The sequence below is a fragment of the Nomascus leucogenys genome, chromosome 8 (genome assembly GCF_006542625.1).
Source record: "Nomascus leucogenys isolate Asia chromosome 8, Asia_NLE_v1, whole genome shotgun sequence".
Lineage (NCBI taxonomy): Eukaryota > Metazoa > Chordata > Mammalia > Primates > Hylobatidae > Nomascus > Nomascus leucogenys.
In genome coordinates, this window is record NC_044388.1 from 68,132,878 (window position 1) to 68,156,720 (window position 23,843).

The following is a 23,843-nucleotide window of genomic DNA, read 5'->3' on the forward strand; positions in this document are numbered from 1 at the left end:
AGATGGGACCAGCTAGTTTCAGGAAAACAAGCTTAGGTCTCCTACTCATTCTACATTATGGTGAGTTGTACAATTATTTCGTTATATATTACAATGTATTAATAATAGAAATAAAGTGCACAATAAATGTAATGCTCTTGAATCATCCTGAAACAATCCCCCCTCCACTGATCTGTGGAAAAACTGTCTTCCACAAAACCAATCCCTGGTGCCAAAAAGGTTGGGGGCCACTCATTTAAAGGACGCATTTCCCAGTAAGACATCTTCAGGATGTTCCCATTATAATCAAAGCATTTTCCTCCACCTAAGCACTCCATCCCTTACTTGCTTATCCTTTGAAGCCAGAGATCCTACTCTTCATGTGTTCCACTGGACGTTTAAGGATTTTATGAATCATTAACCCTCAGATGCCCTTAAAATCACTCTTTTTCAGCTCAAAACCCTGCTACACAGCCTAAGGAAGAAACAGTAAGTAAAACAATTTTTTAAAGAGTTTATCTACTGTCATCATCAAGAATTTATTAAATGCTGACCAGGCGTGATGGCTCATGCCTGTAATTCCAGCACTTTGGGAAGCTGAGGCAGGAGGATCAATTTAGTCCAGACGTTGGAGACCAGCCTGGACAACATAGTGAGATCCCTCTATTTTTTATATATATATTATATATATAAAATATATATATTATATATATAATATATAATATATATTATATATGTATGATATATATAACATATTATATATATAATATATATATTTTATATATATAATATATATTTTATATATATATTATATATATTTATATATATAATATATATATTATATATATATTATATAAATATATAAATATATTATATATATTTATATATATATAAATATAATATTTATATATAATATATATATATAATATATATATAATATATATAAATATAATATTTATATATATTATATTTATATAATATATATATATTTTATATTATATTAAATATATATATATTTAATATATATATTATATATATAATATTTATATATATATGTAAATATATATATAATATATTTATATATTTATATAATATATATATAAATATATATATATAATATATATATACAGTGAGCCATGATCACGCCACTGCACTACAGCCTGGGCAACAGAGTAAGATTCTTTGTCAAAAAACAAACAAAAAAGGACTGCTGTATGGAACTGTGCTTAGAAGTATTTTTTAAATTATATCAAAACCACAGATGGTTAACATGACCTAATACCCCACTGTCCTCAGAAGTTCAGGACAATGCAAGAGCATTGGATGAATCACCAGGAAATGTGAGTTTTAAGCCTAAATAACAAATTATCTAAGCCTAGTTTCCTCATCTATCTACCTCCAGGAACTGTTGTGAAGAGCTGCAGGTGAAATTAATTGATAAGTGGTAAAATTTACTCACGTAAGCTTTTTATACCTTTTCATTCATACATATTTACCTTGGGAAAAGAGAGAAATGAGTAGAAGTAAAATAAAAGGGAAGGAGAGAAATGTCATAGATGTACCAATAATTCTCTGCAAGATTTCCTTTGACATCCTTCTGTAGCAATATGGTCTACTGTCAAACAAACATTTCTTTAAGGGACTCTCTAATCTCTACCCTAAAGCTCTCATCCTGAAATAAATCCCAAATATCATAACCAATTTGTTTTGACCACTAAATAGGCCACTTCGTTGTTCCTACAATAAGCCAAAAATCATATTATAACCCTAATTAATACTCATGATGATGGGCAGGCACTAATTTGATATGTAATGACCAAGAGTTACAAATCCTTATTAGGTAATTTTGCCATACTCAGCAGCTTTTGTTATCCAAATTACTTTGCTCAAACAAGGGTCACCCCATTTGGCTTTAACTCCTATGGCGTCAGACCAACCCAGCCTAATGCTTTCTTGGTGACTAGCTCTAGTTCAAGAGGCAGCATGTCCCCTAGGACATAGGAAGTCTCAGATCTACCAGAAAGACATCATCACATACTCTACTAGGAATAAGAGAATGATGACTAGAGGCTTTAATGTCAAGTTTATTTTCTCAGGAATGGGGTTGTAGTACAGGATAGCTAGGTTTTCCAAAGCAAGTTCACAAGCCCTATAGCTTCAGTCTTATGAACAATCTATCTTTTGACTTTTTTTTTTTCTCAAAGGTGTTCTGGAAAGCAGAGAATGTGGGAACATAATAAACATGAGTCATATGGGGGTGGAGGACCCCCCACTAGGGGCCTGGCATTTGGAGATAAATAGATTGTGAGAAGGTTACTGAAATTGCATTTGACTGGCTAAGTTCTCTTTCACTGGAGTAGCAATGTGAAATAAAACGCAATACAATGGCTCCGAAGGATTGTTTGTAAGGATAAATAGGACTGGAGACAGACTCTCATGTGCTATGTTTTTCCCATTGCAGATTAATTTAAAAACCAATTATCTAATAAAAATGTACTGTTAATTGATATCAGTTAAGTACTACTACTGTTAGTACTATTAAGTACTATTAGTACAGAAGAGATTTATTTCATCTTCTGCTGTTTGGAAATTTGACATCATCCCTGGCTTTCACCTCACCCCGCCCCCCCAATTATAATCCATTGGAAATGGGACAGCGACAAGAGCCATTTAATGTGTCACAACACAGAGTGAGGGGAAGAAGTGCTGGAAGTGGAGGCTTTTCAAAGAGTGGAGGAAATAGTGAAGCATGATGATTACAGAATATGTTTTTTCTTTTCCTTCTTTCTCCCTCCTTTTTTGTATGAGCTTTGTTTTTGTTTTTGTTTTTGTTTTCTCATTTTATGGCCAAAGTGTTATTCCTAAAGGGTGTGTTCTTTCAGGTTTATGGCCCTGACTAATGGAATTGCTCTAAATAACATTTTGATCTTGTAAGGTCACCCAGAGTGCTATACCTTTCCTTTAATGAGTCAGGTCTGGACCAGGCATTTCCCAGAATTGAGATGGTAATGAAGTCATTAGTTTCTTCCTACTTGAAGCCCTGGCTAGAAAGCAGAATTCTATGGGCAAAGTCTGAGTGGGCTTTTTTCATAAATCTCACACCCAGCTGAGCTGTAACACCTGTTACATTTTCCCAGGAGCTTGAGCCATAAGACCATTTCCAATCTATTTGCTCTTCTTCTTCCACAGGACACTGACAAAGGCAGGGGTCCCTGTTTTCTAAGGCACTGCTAATTGAAAATCTCTGGCTGGTGCAAATGTGAGCTCAAACCCACAAGAGTTCCAAATAAGGCCCCAATGATTATTTCCTCCTCTTTTTAAAAATAGCCTTTATAATGCAGGTTATACAAGATTAATTTGTTCGAGGGAAAAATAGTCATTGAACCCTTGCCCCCAATAAACTTTTGCTTTCCATGCACAGTTTTTTAAAAAAGAAAGAAAGGAGAGGGGAAAATAATAAAACCCAGAGATCAGCTAACCCTACAAGCCCTGTGTTTGTGGGAATTGAAGGATGGGGGTAGCATTAAAGTGTGTTTGCTTTCGCTGTGTGCTTTTAAAATCTTTCCTATGTATTAATCTTGAACACAAGAATTGGGAACAAAACTGAGTCAGATGATTGTGCAAATGTAAAGTGATTACAATGGCAATGGAAAGTTTAAAAGAAAATTGTATTTTCAAAACCTGAGTAATTAAAAGAAGAGGCAATTTCCCTACAGAATCCTTCAAAGGAAAAAAAAAATGCATTCATCAATAGAAAAGATGGGCAACTCCAGCCCTAATAACAGTGTGTGTGTGGGGGGGAATACCCTGAAAAACAAGGACAGGATTATGTGTCAGATGACATTTGATATAAACACAGTCACGATTACATATTGCTCTGGGAGTCAGAACACCCTAAGGGTGTGAGTCTTGAAGTCAAAACTTTGAGACCCACAAGTCATAACACAGCCAGTTATCAACTGTTCCCTGTAGTCCCACCAACTGCATTCTTCACCGAAATCCCCTAAAGAAACAAACTGCCTTTGAATTCTGTACTGTGCTTCATTGGTTATTTTTTTGTTTCTTTGTCGGTTTGGGGATTTGTTGTTGTTGTTTTTAAGTGTATTGCTTGTATTATTGTCATTGTTTGAGCTAGGTACTTTTGTATGTCTCATTCTTAAGATACATTCTCATTAACTATTTTCCTGCTTGTCTAATAATTGAGAAGATAGTCTCAGCTTTTTACTATGAGGAGGGAGTATTGATCAGTAGGAAGAGGCTATCATTTCATTGCAAGAGAAAAAAGTAAATTTTTAAGTAATTGTTTAATAAGCTCTATTCCCAGAGCAAAAAATTGTTTTTATTTTATTTTATTTTATTTATTTATTTATTTTTGAGACAGAATCTCGCTCTGTAGCCCAGGCTGGAATGCAGTGGCACAATCTACTCACTGCAACCTCCGCCTCCCGGGTACAGCAGTTCTCCTGCCTTAGCCTCCCAAGTAGCTTGGATTACAGGCACCTCCTACCACACTCGGCTAATTTTTGTATTTTTAGTAGCGAGAGATGGGGTTTCACCATGTTGGCCAGGCTGGTCTCGAACTCCTGACCTCAAGTGATATGCCCACCTCAGCCTCCTAAAGTTCTGGGATAACAGGTGTGAACCATGGTGCTGGTTCAAATAGTTTTAATTCTACTGTGAAATCTATATATAGGTCTAAATCCAATCATGAAAAGAGCTGCGGTGCCCAGAACCTTCAACACTTATTGAAATAGTTCCTAAACCATATATAAGTCCCTAAAAAATAAATTTGGATGTGTATTTATTGAAAAGGAAAGAGATTCACAATCCATCACTGAGGAAAAAGCTTTTAAACGGACCCACTTGAAAGTTGTCATTGTTTGGTGGGTCAAAAATGTTCAAATATTTGCAATTTCCTATTTTAACTTAAATATTATGCAAGACAATATGAATATTATGATCTGATTTTGTTGTTTTTTAATATATACTCTGAAAATAGCAGCAGTTATCCTTGGGATGGGATTATGGGTCACTTTTAATTCATTTCCTCTTTTGGCTTACCTATATTTTTTACTTCTTCAGGAATAAATCTCTGGGTTTACCCTCAAGCTCCAGTCCGAAGCTAGCTAAAACATTTGAGAAAATATTAGTCATTTCCTTGTGGCTGCTGTCAATCTTCATCTCTGTTCTCAGCCTACTTGTACTCTTCAGGGTTGTTGAGTTTTTTCCCTACCCATATTTCAGCAATTCCAACTATTAATACATAACCTGCAGGGTTTGACACTACAATGAGTCAAACAATCTGATAACTTAAAAATCACACTGGGGCCAGGCGCGGTGGCTCACGCCTGTAATCCCAGCACTTTGGGAGGCCGAGGTAGACGGATCACAAGGTCAGGAGATCGAGACCATCCTGGCTAACACGGTGAAACCCCGTCTCTACTAAAAAAATACAAAAAATTAGCCGGGCGTGGTGGCGGGCGACTGTAGTCCCAGCTACTTGAGCGGCTGAGGCAGGAGAATGGCGTGAACCCTGGAGGCGGAGCTTGCAGTGAGCCGAGATCGCAACCCTGCACTCCAGCCTAGGCAACAGAGCAAGACTCTGTCTCAAAAAATAAAGAAAAAAAAGAAAAAAAAATCACATTGGATTAGGAAACAAATCTACAATTAACTTGGATTTCTTTTTTTCTACCTAAACCTCCTATAAATATGTCACAATTCTGTCCAAAGAATTTTATGTTCCTGTCCACTGCACTGAAAATTAGAGATAGGCTCTCACAGAGGAAAAGCCATGCAAAACAAAGACTCTCAACAGACTGAATGGAAATTTCTAGAAAAAATATGGTTCAGGTGGCCGGGCACGGTGGCTCACGCTTGTAATCCCAGCACTTTGGGAGGCCGAGGCGGGCAGATCACGAGGGCAGGAGATCGAGACCATGGTGAAACCCCGTCTCTACTAAAAAAAATACAAAAAATTTGCCGGGCGTGGTGGCGGGCGCCTGTAGTCCCAGCTACTCAGAGAGGCTGAGGCAGGAGAATGGCGTGAACCTGGGAGGCAGAGCTTGCAGTGAGCCGAGATTGCACCACTGCACTCCAGCCTGGGCAATAGAGCGAGACTCTGTCTCAAAAAAAAAAAAAAGAAAAGAAAAGAAAAAATATGGTTCAGATGGTAACTTCTTATCCGTTAAGAAGGGCCAGTAACACTGATTCTGTCAGACATACCTTCTCTCACTTCCAGAAGTTTGAATTATTTCTAGATTCTTCTACCTCTTTCTCATCACCTACTCCTTTTGGTTCCCTGCTTATCAAATGAGTGCTTTTCTGGCTTTGCGTTGATCATTGCCAATTTTTACTTTTCTTCTTTCTTGTTTTATTTGGCCATTGTTGTCCAAGAGAGCTAAACTTTGCCATCCTGTTTTGCCAATAGATTCTATCATTTATTTCAATATTTCCTGTCAGATATTAGTACCTGACTTGACGGATTTTCTATTTTGTGTTAGTAATGAATATTAGTGTTTTTAATCTTCTTTAAAGCTCATAATTTATTTTAAAGGGAACTATTAAATATTTAGGTTGGCGATACTGATCTATGTTTTAATGATGGAAAGCTGGGGAAAAATAATTTTTTAAACCCCACACCATTAACGGAGGCAGCATGAAGTGTTAGAAATTAAATTGCTTGTAAGTGGAGGTTATAACCCAGGTCCTGTAACGAACTCTGGGTGACTTTGAGCATGTGTCACTTAACCTCTTTGGGCCTTAAGTGTCATCATCTGTATGTTAAAAAATTTTCAAGAGACAGAACATAGGTCTCTCTATTTCTACTTTTGTTTGGCTCTCAATCCATTAATCCATAAATCCTCTTTGAGCTCCTGTGTGACTCTGATGCAACATTGATTGTCTACAATGACCAATAGCCAAGATCTACCAGGCCTGTGATTCCCACAGCTCTGAGACTCAGCTCTGAATCTTAAGTTGCCAAGGCACGGAGATTCTCTTATTATTTCTTTACTATTTCCTAATGGCTCTTTTGGTTTTCAAGGGACAGAAAGAATTCTCCTGACAGATGCTTCCACTGGGTGCAAGTAGCCCTGCTGCATAAACTTCTCCTATGCAACAGCTGATGGATTTGAGTTTCCCTGTGTCCATAGATGTCCTACACCATATTTAGGAATTTCCCAGACTCTCATTCTTCCCCAAATTCCCACCCAAACTGCACCCCTGTGGAATAGAAGTGAAAATTGACTAAGAATGTTATTTAGAATCAAATGGGAAAGTTTCCACAGCTCCAGGTAATAAAAGTAAAAAGACAGGGTGATCTTTGAATTCCTCTGGAGAAAAACTAAAATGTTCTTTATTAGTTGCTATAGTGTCCGAGGAAAGCCTCCTCTCTCCCCGCCTTTTTTTTTTTTTTAAATAAGGGCTTCTCCTTCCTACACAGTTCTTTTAATACAAGTGAAAAATTCCAAATTCCTCATTTGTTTAGCTTGAAAATCCCCTGCACATTCCCACAAACTACTTCCTTTTCTCTCTTTTTAGCAAGACTCCCCTCTCTTTAATGAAGAGAAGTTCAGAGGGTTTTTCCCATGAATAGATGGCAGGCACCTGGGAGTTATGAATTTTAAAGTGATCATTTTCTTTCAGCCATGCCGGACAATGGGCATCTCCTTTTGACTCACTTTCAGAGCTTTGAGAGGCTCTCAGATCAGCCACATTCCAATCGGACTGGAGTCAGATCAGAGCTGTGCTGGACCGCATCAAGGTCTCGCACAGAAAGACAAGGAGCAGATGGCCGGCACCGAGCCCTCCTCCCCCTTTCAGCGTGCAAAGGCAGGCAATGTGGGAAAGCGTTCGCCCGGCATTGCCTATTGATCCCTGAATAGAACCACCGCATGCCACCAGCCTGTAGGTATGAACCTCTGTTAACAGATGGTGAGATCATTATGAGCAATTAATTCCTTTAATGTATCAGTGGGAACATGTTGGAAAAGATGATGCAAGCACTGAGTGAATAGTGAACTTCTCACTCCTGGGGGAGCATGCAGGATCTACCTTGGGGGGTGCTGGGAATATCTTCCCAGGCTGCATCTACGTCCCAGGCTGGAGACAGGAGCTGGGAACTGACTCCACAGAACAGAGGTGTGGTTTTCATTAACTAATTGTGAATCCTTGCCTTTCTTCATGATTAATGCCAGATTTGTCTCTAGGTCATTTTTATATATACACAAGAATCATCCAAAACACAGAAACAAACAAAAACAATGTTGGTCAGTAAGTCCAAGATGCATGGGAATTGTTTCACAGAAATCAGCAAAGTATCAGGTCATGGGTCACATTTGCTAAACACAAATATGGGTGTGACAGTTCTAAATTGAAAATAAATGTTGCTTTTGACAAAGATAAAAGAATGATAAAAATATGCACAGCCCGGCATTGGAGTAAGGAAGACTAAATGTTTGGATGTGTTATAAATTAGTACTTTTAAAAGAGGATTTTTTTAAAAAAATGAACTCACATATATAATGAATTGGAGCAAATGACACATGTAGCAAATTATTTCCCCCAGCATAAGCTGAAATAATTTTTAGATCTCAGTAACAATATGAGAATGACTATCAGTGGCCAACTGAAAAAACCGGGTACCCTATTATTCAGAAATGGCTCTGAGTACTAATCAATGCAATAACAATGGCGTTTTTACATGTTTCCCTACTTCTTTTTTTTAATATTTCATAGTGAAGGTGTTTTTCTTTCACAGGAAAAAGAAAAATCTTATAACACAGTATGGATCATTGGGTAGAAGACAGAAAATACAGAAACAGGAAATACAGGCAACTATTCACTTAATTCATATTTAAATGACACTTTTTGCTTGTAATTAAGACGCTCAAGTAGTGTCTCTGTTCATGAAATTTACATAACTGTACAATAGCTTGCCTAAATGAACAGCAAATGGCAGTTAACCTTGAAGTGTATTATCTTAATTGAATAAATCTGGCTTTAATTCAATAAATTAAAAACATAGAAATAATATCGCAAAGACTTTTAAAAACAGACTTGCCACCCCCCATAAATACAGCATGGTACTGTTTATAGCTGTGTTGGAATGCTCGGACATTTTCCAGTATGATTTTAGAACTCTAAAAGCATTCCGGTACACATTCGCTGTTTTTCTATCATTGTTTCCAAAGCAAATCAATGTCACTTTCTGGAAATCATTGATAAGAATATCTGAACATGAAATCAAAACACATAAGCTTGCTTATATGAGATGGTTCCTCATCTGAGCTTCCAATTTCTCCATCTCCATGGGAAATCTGGTCTTTCTCTTTTTCAATTCTGTATCACTGAGTGTCCTATGACATAGAGAAAAGACTAAATAGAGGAAAATCATTTTCTTGCATAGGAAATACACATTCCCATCACTTTTCCATTTAAATCAGATTTACATGGATCATAAATCCCTTCAGCATAGGAGAACTGACTAAAGATGCTAAATTCTCCCCTCCCAAAGTTTGTTGCTTTAATCAGCACCATCGTGTGTCAGTGGTTATATAGTTAAGGAGAAGAAATCATGCAGTATGTTTTTATTTGCATGAAATAAGTTAATTAGGCACCACCTGTGCCTTGTATCAGTCAACTAGGGGGAAAAAAAGCAGGAGAACACAGGTGTTCTAAGAGCATCATGGTAGATTTTATACATTAATTTAAAAATTCTGAAACCTAAAATCATTTATCAGAATCCAGCAGCGCATATTGCTAAGGAATAACCCATGATTGACTGCGCGCGCACACACAGACACAGACACACACACACACAGATATAAATAAAAATCACTGTGAAGAAATTCCTGGTTTCTTGGCTAGCAAGAAAAAAAAGGTCGTAATTCATTCTTTCCTCGTTCTCACAGTGTTCACTATTGTACCATCTGCAATATACAATGTACATGCTCAGCCATAACCCGTACGGCTGGAAAAGAAGCATTCACACTGTGAATTACCATTTTTCCCAGCATCTAGCTCTAGTCAAAGACAGCACAATAATAAACTAGAAGCTCCTTTGTCTGTTAAACATTGTTCTTCATTACTACATGAAAAGCAAATTGTCTTTGTATAGAGGAAGAGTGGCACACCCGGCCATGGGAGTGGGGGAAGGGATTTGTCTCTCTCACTGACCACCTCATAGCCACGGCGGCCATTCTTCTATCTTTCTCCACTTGCCCACCCAACTATGCCTTGGAAATTACTTCATCTGCAAGCCCACTGGGGATGGATCCCTTGCTCCATTGAGTGAGATGTTGGATTAGAGACTCATGGGATGCTTTTACACTGAATGTCCTGACGCTTACATCCACAGATACATATATTTTTAAAATCAGTTCGGTATGTCACTTTTTACTTTTTTATGAGAAGTGAAGCTTATCCCAGACATTCTTTTTTTCTGGGTTAAATATAGTCAGCAAGTTATTGTGGGTTGTTTGGGCTCCTAAGAGCCAAGTGAAAAGCAAGCAAGGAAGAAAACCAAGAAAATATTTGGAGCAGCAGATATAGATAAAAATGTAAATATATAGCTATAGCACATAGTCATGCTTCCTATGAAAGTTAAGAAAATGTATACATTAGACCAGAACTACTCATCCAATGAAAGGGTCCTTGTAATGGAAATCGGTCACTTATAAGAAATTAATGATGGCCTAAAGGTTTTTTATTCTTTTGGATTTAACAAATTCCAACAAATCTTTCACCCAATGAACTTGCTTACAAAACCTGTACCAAATTAAAATATCATGACTATCTACAGGAAGGCCAATGGGCAAACTCAAGTCCTTATTTCAAATCTCAAAGAAAATTGCTTCTTTGTGACACTTCGTTTGACTCTCAATGGATCATTGCCATAGTGTGTTGCTGGAAAGGTGTGCCAGGAGATGTAGAAGGGTGCTCTGACAGGCACAAAGTGAGCGGAAGAAGTCAGATCTGTAGAATTAACTGTACTGGATAGGGACTGGCTGAACAAAATAAACCACCTGATTATCAGTCCCAAAGTAGTTCAGTTCATGTGTTCACCCTTAAAAAGAAGCTGAGATCTCATCAGAGACTAGTAAAAATCACTGGGGAGAGAATGTCCAAAGATAAACTGTGGACATAAAACAGCTGTTTCTATATTGCCGGGTTTTGCAGTATGCCTGTGTGATTGCTAGTTTTCCTCCCTTGCATGGGAATAATACTTGGCTCAGCGAGTTGTCATTAAGCTTCAAAAACATTATATGTATAAAATAACTCCAATAATTTCCCGTATATAGTAGGTTCACAATAAGTGCCAGTTGCCTTTTCAGATGCAGATTAACATTTGATTTTAATTTAGGAAGAAAAGAACTTAATTGCCAAGTAGCATGTTCACATTCGTTCTCTTACAGGAGACATAATTTTTTATCTTTAATGCACCATACTTGACAACCTGAGAACTTATGATTGTGAAGTAATCACAATGATTCCTCCCAACTTTGAAATGCTGTTATTCTAGAACATTCCCCAATTTCTAAACTTTATATACTCAACCCAGAAAATAAGTTTATTCTCCTAGAGGTCACAACTATCATCCATCTAAAGAGAAGCCTGCTTATGTATTTTTACCATGTGACATGTGACTTAGGGCTAGCTTTGACTTAGGCAGGCCCATTCTATGTAAACATGATGCTGACATCACCAGGAGACAGAGGAAGAATCTCAGTCCATGCCCATGAGAAAGTGGTAAAAATACATGAGTCACATTAGAAACATCTGTCTTCAATCCCAAATTAAGGACTTCCCAGAATAAGGGACAACTTGTGGATCACATGATCTGCTCTCCAACTTGAACTATTTGCTTATTTGTCTTAATTCTATGAATATATAAAAAATAGCTAATGGTTTCCATTTCTTAATAATACTGCATTTCCTTGAGAGTTTGCATGCTGATTTCCAAATTGTTACAACAAATATATTTTTTTCTTTTAATTTTCAGCTTGAATGCCCCTTCTTAATTTAGAATGACAACATTTGTTCCTTAACTCATAAAACAAAGTATTTATTAACAGTCCCTATAATTCTGCTTTTTGTCACTCGCAGGGAAACACGTTGAACTAACTGACTGTAGATCTTCACATTTAAGATTTTCCCTTTTCAATATCTTTTTTCTCTTCTTCTCCATGGGCTCCTTCTTCATCGTTTCAAACATACATAGATATCCTCAGTCTAGAGCAGTTGTTCTAAACTGGGGACAATTTTACCTATAGGGGACATTTAGCAATGTCTGGAATCATTTTGGTTGTCAAGTTGGGTGGAGGGGTGATACTGGCATCTGGTGGATAGAGGTCAGAGCTGTTGCAGAATTTCCTACAATGCACAGGGTAGCCCCATTGCCTGCCCCCACAACAAAGAATCATCCGGCTCAAAATATGAATTGTTTCAAAGTGGAGAAGCCCTCGTCTAGAGGGGAAAACAAATGTTTTTAAAAACTAGTTTTATATAATTTTTGCATCTAGCTACTCCCTACACATCCTTTATTTCATTGCTAAACTTTTCTCCTTTTTTTGCTTTTTTTTTGAGACGAAGTCTCGCTCTGTCGCCCAGGCTCGAGTGCAGTTTGCATTGATCTCGGCTCAATGCAAATTCCGCCTCCCAGGTTCACGCCATTCTCCTGCCTCAGCCTCCCGAGTAGCTGGGACTACAGGCACCCACCACCACGCCCGGCTAATTTTTTGTATTTTTAGTAAAGATGGGGTTTCACCGTGTTAGCCAGGATGGTCTTGATCTCCTGACCTCGTGATCTGCCTGCCTCAGCCTCCCAAAGTGCTGGGATTACAGGCATGAGCCACCACGCCCGGCCGTTTTTTGCTTTTTTTTTTTTTTTTTTTTTGTAGAGATGGAGTTTTGCATTTTTGCTCAGGCTGGTCTCAAACTCCTGAGCTCAAATGATCCATCCACCTCGGCCTCCCAAAGTGCTGGGATTACAGGCGTGAGCCAGTGCACCCAGCCCATTGCTAAACTTTTATAAGACATCTCCCCTGCATCCACATTCTATTATGCCCTTAATCTTCTGCAGCTGATTTTCCTTCCAAGCAAGTCACTGCAACTGCTCTCTTTAGGGTCACCAACCTCCTTAATTGTCAAATCAAACAATCCAATAAACATTTTTCCCATCCTTATCTTATTTTGACATCTCTATTGCATTCAAACTGTTGGTCTTTTTCTCCTTCTTATAATACTCTTGTCTCTTTCTCTTTGCACCTTGACACAATCCTCTTCAAGTCTTCATCCTTGTCGTCATAATCATCATCATCATCAGTCCATCATCACAACTCCTAACATCACATGCGTCACTTCATTCTGTTCTCCATTTAAATCCCCCTATCAGGAGCACTTCTACACTGCTGATGGGAATGTAAACTAGTACAGCCACTATGGAAAACAGTGTGGAGGTTCCTTAAAGAACTAAAAATAGAACTACCATTTGATCCAGCAATCCCATTACTGGGTATCTACCCAGAGGGAAATAAGTCATTATTTGAGGAAGACACTTGCACATGCATGTTTATAGCAGCACAAGTCACAGTTGCAAAATCCTGGAACCAACCCAAATGCCCATCAATCAATGAGTGGATAAAGAAACTGTGGTGTATATGTACAATGGAGTACTACACAGCCATAAAAAGGATTGAATTAACAGCATTTGCAGTGACCTGGATGAGACTGGAGACTATTATTCTAAGTGAGGTAACCCAGGAATGGAAAACCAAACATCGTATGTTCTCACTGATATGTGAGAGCTAAGCTATGAGGACACAGAGGCATACAAATGACACAATGGACTTTGGGGACTTGGGGGGAAAGTGGGAGGGGGGAGAGATAAAAGACTATACATATGGTGGGTGCAATGTGTACTGCTCAGGTGATGGGTGCACCAAAATCTCACAAATCACCACTGAAGAACTCTAACCAAATTGCACCTGTACCCCAATAACTTATGGAAATATATTTAAAAAAATAACAAAACCATAAATACATACGTAAGTAAATAAATAAATAAATCCCCCTATCAGAGAGGTTTCTCCTGGCTACCCTACCCAATGTAACACCATCTGATCTTTCTATCCTCTTGTTTCTCTTTATAGCATTTTTTGACACCCAATATTATTTACGTTAATTTTAATTTTTTCATTGTCTCTTCTCGCCCCATTCCCTTTCCTCCAGATTGTAAGCATTATGATAGAATAGGAACAATTTCTGTCTTGTTCACTTCCATCTTATTAGTACCTAGTACTCAGTAGCTACACAGGCATATTTGTTGAATGAATAAAAGGATAAGTGAATAAATGAAGGGAAACGGGGCCTATGAAGTGCTTTCTAGTAGCAGGCACTGTGCTTAGTTAGCACAGTATCTTTCCAGTACTGGTAGTATATGCTTTCTTACAACTCTTTGTCTCCCAAGATGCTGCTCCAAGCTGATACTCCTATTTCCGTGACCACTTCTCTGTCTCCTTTGATGCCTCCTCTTCTTCCTCTTACTGCCTGGCTACTTCCAAGATTCCCCCCTTGATGCTATGCCATCCCATTGCTCTGTGCTCTCTTTGACAGCATGTTTTAGTGTCCCACTTCTGTGGCCCCAATAGCACAAAATTCAGTACGTCACACCTCTCATCTGCAGAACCAACTGTATTATTCATCCTTGTGGCAGACCTACCACGTCTAGGTCAGTGCTGTTGCTGGTGACTGTTTCAACATTTGCAAAGGCGTTGATGCAGGAAGAAGCCTTGAACGTTTAGGGAAGTGGTGAAAGTCCAGTGTGGCTGGGATGAGGAGTGAGGGGTGCAACAATGATAAAATATGCTGGTGAAGAAATCTTTACTGGACACCCCTTATGTGTATACAATTATCTAAGATGTGTGGGCAAAAAATTAAAGATGAACTTGATGCCCCTTCATCAATAAAGTTCTGTGATTTAGTATCACAAGCATACTGTCTAAATGGTGCTCATGTCTGTGTCCCAAACACCTTTATTTTACTGTGTAAAGTGCCCCCCCCGCCCCAACCATTGCATCCTTTCTGAGGTTCCCCTATGGTCAATTTCACTGCTCCTGCTTACTTCACAAAACCAATTATCAGGCATTGTTTATTTTTTAAAATGGTGATCTCTATATAACATTATTCAGAACAAGAAAATACAGTTTTATTTTAAAGTGTTAAGAATCCACATGGAACTTAAATTATATATAACAGAGGAAAGCACAGTTTTTGGAAGTGGCCATATAACTTTAAAAAGATGGGCCGGGCACAGTGGCTCAAGCCTGTAATCCCCCAGCACTTAGGGAGGCCGAGGCGGGTGGATCACCTGAGGTCAGGAGTTCGAGACCAGCCTGGCCAACATAGTGAAACCCCACCTCCACTATAAAAATACAAAAATTAGCCAGTTGTGGTGGCAGGCACCTGTAATCCCAGATACTCTGGAGGCTGAGCCAGGAGAATCGCTTGAACCCAGGAAGCGGAGGTTGCAGTGAGCTGAGATCACACCACAGCACTCCAGCCTGGTGACAAAGCAAGACTGCATCTCAAGAAAAAAAAAAAAAAAGATGTCGTTAGCTTTTCCCTCTTGTACCCAACTAAATTTTCTTCTTCACAGTATTTTTTTCCTTCCTATGACTCAATTTTCTTCTATCCAGGTTCTTTGCCTTTATAGAAAAGTCCTCAATGGTGAGTAACTGCTGAAAGAAATCACATATAATGTGAGTTATCAAGGGGGATTTGAAAGAAAAGTAATTTCTTTCTAGGAATACCAGCCACGACAAAGAAGAAGCTGAGTGTATGTAAGTGTGTGTGCATGTATACATGTGTCTGCTTATGACAGTATTTATACATAACATGGAATCGGCTTCTGAGGTATTCTTAGACATCGCCTACTTTTAAAATTTTCAAATAGTCATGAACCCAACAAGTAATGAATAAATAAAGATGACTTCCACTATAGGTGAGGCAATTACATAGATAACTTATTTTAAAAATGTTTTGAGAAAAAATAAGCAGATATTATAAAGAGTAAGTTTAAGCATTTTGGAAACTGTAAGGTATTAGACACATGCAATATGTTACTCTTATTAATAAATAATGACTTGTACATTACTTGGCTTTGCACATTTAGATATACTGTGTGACTGAAACATTATTATTGGGAGCCGCTTTATTTATTTTTTTGAGACGGAGTCTTGCTCTGTCCCCCAGGCTGGAGTGCAGTGGCGCTATCTCGGCTCACTGCAAGCTCCGCCTCCCGGGTTCACGCCATTCTCCTGCCTCAGCCTCCCGAGTAGCTGGGACTACAGGCGCCCGCCAACACGCCCGGCTAATTTTTTGTATTTTTAGTAGAGACGGGGTTTCACCCTGTTAGCCAGGATGGTCTCGATCTCCTGACCTCGTGATCCGCCCGCCTCGGCCTCCCAAAGTGCTGGGATTACAGGCTTGAGCCACCGTGCCCGGCCTGGGAGCCGCTTTAAATATAAGTGTGAAGTAAATTTGAGAGAGAATCTAGAAGAATTATTTTTTTCTTTCTGAACTTGTCTTAGAATGTTTATAGTTGAAGTTTTTTTATTTTAAATCACTGTGTTTCTTTTCTATACTAATATGTCTTCTATTCTAATTATCTTCTAGTCTCATATGCCTGGACATGAAGTGAAGACGGGAGTGTAGATGTAATATTCTGCTTAGAAAGAATTGTATTTCTGTGATACTATACCATCAGTTTAACTGATTAAAGAATTAACCTACTGGCAACCATGGGTGTTTTCATTACTTGTGTATTTTAGCACATTTTCAACTGAGAGAGATAAAAGAGGTAGAAACCACTTGGGAATCACGGATAATAATAGGGTATATTTAGATAATGGAAATTTGATATTAATTTTGGGGAGAAATAGCTGAAATCCTGCAATATGTGGAATCAAGGATGTTGGTTATTTGTCGGGTCCCTGTATTGCACAGTTTAAAACTGATGCTTATAAGAATCGCTTGGTTTGCAAAATTGTCAAGGGACTAAATGACTTAATCAACCTTTCCCATTTTTATCTGCAGTCAATCTAAGCTTATTATTATCAAACCACTCAAGTGATGGCCCCTGATTGAAGAGAACATTCCATGGGGAACAACATGAGTAGCCTTCCCTCCTGGGAGGGGGGATATCCACAGACATTGCAATGTTCTTTTTTTCACCTTCAACCTCTATAGGTAGAAACTTAAAAGCCATTTTGAACATTATCTCATTATCCCTTCACTTTTGAACTAGGAGTTGATTACCCTTAATTTGCAAGGGGGCACTGTAATAAGAAGTAAGCCGATTTTGCTAATGTTACATACAAAGCACTCTGCACCAAGCTAGGAACAGAATTCAGACCTTCAGGTCATGATTCAACCTCGGCCTCTGCATTTACATAGCATAATATTATGAATAGGATCCTCTCCTCTTCTGAAAAATAACAAGATATTATTAACAAAAAGAATCCTTTAATGCACACTTAAAATCCTGTTTCTTAAATCAAAGGTGGCTATTTCTGGAAAAGAAATAAATTCAGGCATTCAAATATAGCAGTGGTTTTATTTATTTGTTTTTCCAGTTAGAAAGCTGCTCTGTTAAATAAGAGCCCAAATGAATGACTACATTCTTCAAAGAGACAAACTAAGGTAACCCTGACTGTTATGTTGACTTTGTTAAAGGCAATGGCCCAAAGCATTAGTAATTAAAGCTCATTTAAAATTAATTTAATTTTCAGGAGCCCATAAACTCATAAAATCAGACACATGTAAAATAAACAGCTACAGATGCATTTTTGAAACCTAATAGTTACCAAAGTGAAAAGATAAGAGAAGGAGAAAGAAAAGGGACTAAAGAGAGAGTGAGAAAAGAGAAAGTGCCCAGTATTAGTCTAAGAAGCTTGTCTTTTGAGCCCCAGTCCACTGTTTCAAAGGCAGGATTAGTTAGTTCACTTAGTAAAATTTCAAGTTGCTGAAGCATCATTGTGCTTCTCTTCAGAATGGAACCAAATTAGATGGAGACATTGGAAAATGCTTCTCTGGGAAAACATTAATTTTGTACGCGTTTCTCAAAACAGATCAGAGCTCCCATTTCTACTACCTTAACTTTGCAGAAATTAATTAACTACTTTTGGCAGTAGAGTATTACCCAAGCTTTACATTGATGAAAGCTTCAACTATTCCTCACAACTTCTAGACACAGGCTTTTAGATGACCAAACATGAGTTTTGGGAAAAATGATTAATATATCTAAACAGTGGTCCAACTTTTATTTTTAAAAATAAAATGAAAGATGTAGAAACACCTTATTTTCAAAATCAGGGTTGGGAGTGAGAAATCTACTCATCCAAATGTGGAAAAGGACAGTGGCATCTACAGTAAGCTGCAAGTGTAGATGTTTGAGTGTAAGAGCTAGAGGTGGGGTATGCATGTGGGAGAGCAAAGGACATGAAGATAAAAGTAACAGTCTCCTTTCTCTCCCTATCCCTTTCTCTCTTTACAGAATACACAGTTTAGTCAACTAAATGACCTAATACTGAAAATACAATGGCCTCAGAAAAGACAGACTATTTACAGAACTCTATTCGTGAAACAGACATTAGAGACAATCCAATCCCATCTCTATTACATTCAGTAAGTCCAGCAAAAGCCCCTGGATAGTGATGTTTGTTTTCTCTCACCAGCTCACTTGTAGTTGATGCTGACAAGTCCAGAAGACTTGTCTAGAAGTCTGCCACCCATTTGGTGGCACAGAGCAATTCTTAGAATGCTCTTCTAAGTCCTAATTCTGCTCTCTAGAGCAACACAGGATACAATATGTTGCTCCTCTTCATCTGCAGGCAATAGTATGGTGGTCAGACCTGGGTCAGAGAGACATGGGTAGATTACTCAATCTCTCTAAGTGTCAGCTTCATTACCTGTAAAAGGAAATAATAGGTATTTCCAATCCTCAGAAAAAGGATTTTTTGTTAGGGTTAATGAAATAATGCACTTAGAACAATGCCTAGAATTTAACTAATGCTTAACTACATTAGCTGTTTTGATGGTGTTTAGGTGTCAGACAGCCCTGAGTTCAAATCCCAGCTCCACTGTTTAGTAGCTGTCCTTAGATTAATAAATTTATCTGAGCTTCTTTTTTTTTTTTATCTTTGAGATGTCTATCTCACAAGGGTTTTGTAAGATTTAATGAAAAAAATTTACAGTGGCTGATATTTGGCTCTAATATTTTTATCGTCCATTGTCACCAATGAACACTTAATCAATGTCCTCCTTAAATTATATTGCTGGCAACTGATAAAAACAATTCCAAAGTAGTCAGAATCAGCCCAAAGGGTAGCGTGAAGACTGTCTCCCTTGACCCTAAACATGATACAGTAGTCCTGCCACTCCCCCCACAGTCCCCCACCAGCCCCACAGCCCCCTGCACCATCCATGGTTTTGCCTTCTGCAGTTTCAGTTACCCTGGCCCAACTGTCATCTGGAAATATTAAATGGAAAATTCCAGAAATAAACAATTCATAAGTTTTAAATTGCACACCATTCTGAGTAGTGTGATGAAATCTTACACCATCCCGCTCCATCCTGCCTGGGACGTGAATCATCTCTTTGTCCAGCATATCCACACTGTATGCACTCCTTGCCCATGAATCACATAGAGAGCATCTCGATGAGCAGGATCGGCTGTCGCCATTTCACAGTGCTGTGTTCAACTAACCCACATTTTACTTAGTAATGTCCCCAAAGCATGAGAGTAGTGATGCTAGCAATCTGGCTACGCCAAAGAAAAGTAAAGTGCATCCTTTAAGTGAAAAGATGAAAGTTCTCAACTTAATAAGGAAAGAAAAAATATATATACTGATGTTGCTAAAGTTTATGATGAAAATCGTTTATCCATGAAATTGTGAAGAAGGAAAAAGAACTTTATACTAGTTCTGTGGTTGCACCTCAAACTGCAAAAGTTATGGCCACAGTGCATAAGTGCTTAATTAAGATGAAAAGGCATTAAATGTGTAGGTGGAAGACGTGAACAGAAACATGTTCCGATTGATGGCAATCGGGTTCGGTGCCATCTGCAGTTTCAGGCATCCACTGAGGGTCTTGAAGTATATCCCCTGTGGATAAGGGGTGGGGGGACTATTGTACATTCTTTAATGCAGTCTAACATTGTATTTGTTTTTCTTCTTTCAGACCCTTAGAAATAAGAGTATGAAAGAGAAAATACATACTCTGGAATCCATTGGTCCTACCCCACTTATTCAGAATAATTCAATTAAAAACAACATACACCATATAGGAATGTCAACAGTGAAAGTGAGTCACATGAGAATTCTCTTTTGAAAAAGACGTATTTATACTTATTTATCCAGTCCAGTAATTACTGTACAAACACTTGCCAAGTGCCTACAGACTGCATCAAGCATAGCCTTACTCTCTAGCTTTCTAGGTCTCATGATTCAGGGGCATCTGGGATCCTATGACCTGTTTAACAGAATCCTATTTCTCTTAGATGGCCTTAAAATGACCGTTGTGTGATTTCCTCTACAAAATTATTCATGTTTCCCAGAGAGGTAACATTATGTAGGTCTTCGAAATACAGATTTCAAATTGAAAAGGTTGAACTACCTCCCATCAAGATGGTAGCATGTGAAAGGGCAATATATTCCAATCCCAACACAGCTAACCAGTGCATAAATCACCTGGACTTTTCCCTCATCTATAGAATAAGGGCACCATTCTAAGTAGTGTAAAAAGTCCCTTCTAGCCTTCTCATTCGAACATTGTATAACTGCATTATTCTATCATTAAGAATTTCCAGGCTGGGTGCAGTGGCTCCATCCAGCCTGTAACCCCAGCACTTTGGGAGGCCAAGGCAGGTGGATCACCTGAGGTCAGGAGTTTGAGACCAGCCTGGCCAACATGGTGAAACCCCATCTCTACTAAAAAGACAAAAATTAGCTGGGTGTGGGGGCAGGTGCCTATAATCCCAGCTACTCAGGAAGCTGAGGCAAGAGAATCACTTGAACCCGGGAGGCGGAGGTTGCAATCAGCCGAGATCACGCCACTGCACTCCAGCCTGCAAGAGTGAAACTCCGTCTACAAAAAAAAAAAAAAGAATTTCCTGTAACACAAACTACCCATCTATGTATGTCCTAGGATAATAGCCCTTGGGTTAGTCATCATAGAATTAAATCAAAAGCTGATTTCTTTGTTAACTCTCTAACAAATATTCTAGAGGAAATTCCTGATGTCCCAAAATATACGAAACCAGCCTCAAAAAAATTCCTGCAGCATACAGTGCTGCTTTTCCTACCAGCTATCTTCCCTCCTCATTCCTATTTCTTTCAAGTTACAGAAGCCCATTTTGTTCATATATTTAATTGCCACGAGCTTCAAAGGAGGCCAAGCCCCACCTGGTCCCAGGGGTTAAACGTTTGTTGGCCTTAGCAAGTCAGCATTATTTTAATCCCCTTGCCAATGGCTGGTTTAGGATTGGTTTGCTGTGAAAAAGGCATATTTGAGAGGAAGCTCCTTTTTCCTACCCCTTTGTTGAGCTACATGAGGTGATGCTCAGAGCTTCTGCAGCCATCTTGTGATCACAGGACCATAAACCTGAATATGAAAGTAAAGACATCAAACACAGCAAAGCAGAAAACTGGAAAACACCCAGGCCCTTCTTGACATTATTGAGTTGCTGAGTTAACTGACTCTGATTAGTTAACTTGTCTACTTGTTATCTGAGATTTAAAATAGTCCTTTTTCATGGTTGTTTCTCAAACTGTAATGTGACTTCAAATAACCTGTGTGTCTGATTAAAATGCAGATTCTGATGTATTATAGGAGGCCCTGGGCTGGGTCTGGGGATTCTGCAGTTCTGACAAGCTCCCAGGTGAAGGTGACACTGCCAGTTCTGAGCCCGAACTCTGAGTAAGAAGAGTTTAATTCACTTTAGATAGATATTCAGTGACTAGTAGCTGAAATCATCCTAAATGACACAACTCTCAATCTAGTATTTTCTCTCATCATCTCTTACCTGTGTTGATGAATCTATTTAAGGACCTAAAAATTTTAACATTAATTTCAGTTGCTGTTAACCTGCATGCAGTTCATGCTTTGACTAGATTCCTCTCACTTCAATACCCCACCATCACTGGCACCTTCTTATTCTTTTCTGCCTTAAATAGGGCATTCACGAGTCCCAGCACCCACGATGGGACAAAGGCGCCTGTGAATGCTAGGTGCCTTTGCCCTGCTCTAGCGTGGAGAGCTTGCCAGCACACCTGGCCCAAAGGTGATGCAGCTGCATGCACGTCGGTTCCTTCCCTGCCATCTCCAGCTCTAAAGAGAAATGCTTGAGCGCTTTTGCAAATCAAAACCTTTTCATCCTGAATTTGGTGATTCACCCTGAATGGTGTCTTCTTGGAAAGTCTGTAATGCGCTATTGTGTAAGATGGGTAAAATTGGCCTGTCTCATTGACAACGCTCTTCTCATGGCTCAGGATGAGCTGAGGGAGGTGAGAGTCCCAATAAAAAGGGTTCTTTACAAACGGCCTCCCTCCCGGGTTGATGTAGCCACGCCAGGGTACCTGCGTGGGATGGATGGGCTGTCTACGCTCGCTGTTGGTATCACTACCCCCTTTATTCCTCACATCCCTCTGGATGAGAATTAGGTTTCAGCAGGTATGAAGATGGTGCTTGTTTTTAACAAGGAAAATTTACAAAGCTTCCATACTGAAAAAAAAAAGAAGTGTGGGGGAGGCAAGCGTTCAAAGGCCATGCCAAATTTGCTTTTCCCCAAAGCAGAGAGAGACAAAGGAAATCCCAAGCATACCTCCCAGACACAAAGAACATGTGTTTACCCTCCAAATTCAAGCAAGTGAACTCAGCTCATTATCCCAGGAGCCGGCCACCGAGTCTATCCAGTTCACAAAAATGCCTACGGTCCCATTCAGAGAGTAGAGTTTTATCTTTGTATTTAGAGTCAACTAACACTTCTTTTCACAGCAGACAACTCTACACTATGAACTTTCACATAAATTATCTTATTTGATCTGTTCAACAACCAACCCTGTCTGGTAGATACTGGAATTAGTAAGAGAAAACTCCAGAATCTGAAATGTGCCTATTGAGCCCAAGAAAGAAATTTTTACAAGAGGAAAAGCTAAAATTGCTTTGGTAAACTCTGTTAAATAGTGCTGGAACAGTTTTCAGAGCAATCTATACTTTTTATTTTCCACGCAGCTAAAACAGACTTCTCCTTGGCTTGTGCCTCAGTGGGACAGTCCTGGTCTTTGCAGACAGAAAGACTGACCGCCAGAACCTTGCCCTGGTAGCTTGTAGCCCTGGATTTATAACCCACAGTCACCTTGATGGGCCAGGACGATCTGGTCACAACTTGTCATGTCAGCCGCCAGCAAGCTAAGTCCAGCCCTTGGCCAAGTGTCTGTGGCTCTCTCAACTTTGTTCATTTGGATTCACTGCTGGTGTTTTAACATCTAGAGATGTCACATAAAAATCTGGATTTTTGAATTCTCCAAAGAAGTCAGAAGATCTGGCTGTACTACACCGTGGGATAATCCCTCTATGTCCTGGGCAGTGGGAGTGCCTCGAATCAGGGAAGGTGGTCTCCAGCTGGCCCACAAAAGCTCTCCCTGCTGTCTTTCCAACATGGGGGTCAGTGTTGTCTGTCAAATATCTATCATTCTACACCAGGGTCTCTCAGCCTCAGCACTGTTGGCATTTGGGGCCGGCCTATTCTTTGCTGTGGGGGACTGTCCTGTACATTGCAGGATGTTAAGCAGCATTCCTGGTCTCTG

The 23,843-nt window shown here is 39.0% G+C and overlaps 1 long non-coding RNA gene across 1 annotated transcript in view; it reads left to right on the forward strand.

Annotated features, from left to right (window-relative positions):
* The window catches only part of LOC115836354, a 41,281-nt gene extending 20,948 nt beyond the window's left edge, over nucleotides 1-20,333 (forward strand). Inside the window, exons 2-3 of the long non-coding RNA XR_004031373.1 lie at nucleotides 18,533-18,663; nucleotides 20,218-20,333. This is a non-coding gene — a long non-coding RNA (uncharacterized LOC115836354). The remainder of the gene's footprint in view (nucleotides 1-18,532; nucleotides 18,664-20,217) is intronic.
* Nucleotides 20,334-23,843: the final 3,510 nt, after the last annotated feature.